Here is a 2,126-nt window from a genome sequence, read left to right as displayed (position 1 = left end):
TGAATAACCATCAAAAAAACTAAAAGCACATAGACAAAAAATACACCCTGAAATCACACAGGTACAGTAACCCACAAAAAAAAAAAATAGAAAAAGTGGAGAAAAGAAAAAGAAAACAGGTAAATATGCAATATCTGGGGATAGGTCACTAAAAGAAAAAAGGTAGAGAGGAGAATAATGAAGAAAGAAAACAAACTAGCAAACAGAAAAGGGGGGAAAAAAAGCAAAAGCAAAACAAAACCAAAAAACCCTACAAGTAACAGGGTTAATCACTAGAGAAGAAAAGAAAAAATAAAAGGTGTAAACTAAGACCTTTCCAGTCATGTAGTGTCGGTTTGGAGAGTTCTTGGGGTTACTGGAAAGCAGAACCTCTTCTTAAGCCCTTGGAATCTTGTAGAGCGTTGTCTCTGTATGTTGTCTGTAGGTGCTGGTTATGTGTTGATTTGTTTTGTCTTGGTTTTATCGTTTAGTATTTTGAAAAGCTGAAGCTGGTGTATTTTATCTTAATATTGATTCAGGTGTGTTGGGTCGCTTTGCTGTTTTCTTTGTGATGGTGGAATCACTGTGTGTAGTGTGGATATGTGTTTCTGTTTTTCATACAGAGGGCTTAGAGTTTGAAGAATGAGGTTTTATGGTAATTGGCTGAATTTGGTTTCTTCTATTGAATGAGTGAAGTTATTGGCAGAGAAGGTGGGAGCAGAAAAAGGAAAGCTTAGTGTTGCCAGGGTCAGTTTCTAGGGCTTTGAGCTGGATATTATTGATGAGGTATTTATTTGCAAGATTGCGGCTCGACCTCAGGAAAAAATTCCTCTTGTTAGAGGGTCACAATTTCTGCTAATTTCAGGCACACTCAAAGGCCCTGCCTCTGTGGCCGCACAGTGCCAAAGTGTGGCTCCAAAGCAAAATTCGGGGACTGGGCTCAGTTGCAGTTTCTTTGTTCTCTGTGCCCTTTCTGCCCATGGTGCTGACTCAATCCAGCCAGACAGCCAATGACCGGCTCTGGAGTTTGTCTGTGATACCACCCACCTTCAGCGCCAAAGAGGCATGCAATTTCAGGTGTGTTGGACTTGGGGGAGTACCTGAGCAGGCTCTTACTTATGACGTATTTATTTGGAAGACTGCGGCTCTATCTCAGGAAAGATTCATATTATTAGAGGGTTACAAATTTCTGCCAATTTCATGCACATTCAAAGCCCCCGCCTCTGCGACCCCACAGCGCCAAAACACAGCTCCAGGGCAAAATTCGAGTGAGCATGCTCAGCTGCGGTTTTTCTGCTCTCCATGCCTCCTCTGCCTGCAGTGGTAATGCAATCCCGCCCGACCGGCAGTCGTCGGCTCTGGAGTTTGTCTGTGATTCCGTCCACCTGTAGCATCATAGATGCGCACAATTTCAGGTGCGCTGGACTCGGGGTAGTGCCTGAGCAGGCTCTTACTTATTTATTTGCAAGACCGCAGCTCAATCTCAGGAAAGATTTGTATTATTAGAGGGTTACGATTTCTGCCAATTTTATGCACATTCAAAGCCCCTGCCTCTGTGGCCCCACAGCACCAAAACACGGCTCCAGGGCAAAATTTGAGTGAGCGTGCACAGCTGTGGTTTTTCTGCTCTCCAGTGCCGTCTGCCCACAGTGGTAATGCAATCCCACCCAACCAGCAATAGTCTGCTCTGGAGTTTGTCTGCAATACCACCCACCTGTGGTGCCAAAGATGAGTGCAATTTTAGCTGTTGTGGATTCGGGGGAGTAACTGTCAGTGATCTGCTGTCCCAATAACCATGGGAAAGAAAAGCATGGTGTCTCCCAGTCTGACCCAAACCTGCTCTGTAATCTGCTGGGAGGGGAGGGAGTTAGCCTTTCTGGTGCACCAGTGAGATCTCCACCTGTGTGAGAGGAATGGTGTCCGTGACCCGCTGCCCCCTCACCTCCCAGATTATCAACAAAATCAGCCGCTGGAGACAGGTCTTTGCCACTGCCCACTGGAATATTATATTGGTGGCTGGTTAGCTGCTATAATTGATCTCGTTCTTGGCTTGGGGATCTCAGGCTGCTGCCTCTACCCAGCAGACAGTGACTGCCCCAGAAAGGTTTCCAATGGTTTCTCTCAGGTGCCCATTCATCTTCTGGCAG

The 2,126-nt window shown here is 45.8% G+C and overlaps 1 pseudogene; it reads right to left on the bottom strand.

The window, feature by feature from the left end:
- Window positions 1-1,376, bottom strand: part of LOC103196459 — a 153,259-nt pseudogene extending 151,883 nt beyond the window's left edge.
- Window positions 1,377-2,126: the final 750 nt, after the last annotated feature.

The sequence above is a fragment of the Orycteropus afer genome, unplaced genomic scaffold (genome assembly GCF_000298275.1).
Source record: "Orycteropus afer afer isolate SDZICR_OR568_19922 unplaced genomic scaffold, OryAfe1.0 scaffold00066, whole genome shotgun sequence".
Taxonomy (NCBI): Eukaryota; Metazoa; Chordata; class Mammalia; order Tubulidentata; family Orycteropodidae; genus Orycteropus; species Orycteropus afer.
The sequence above is the reverse complement of the archived record's forward strand: the minus strand, read 5'-3'. Positions and strand labels throughout refer to the sequence as shown.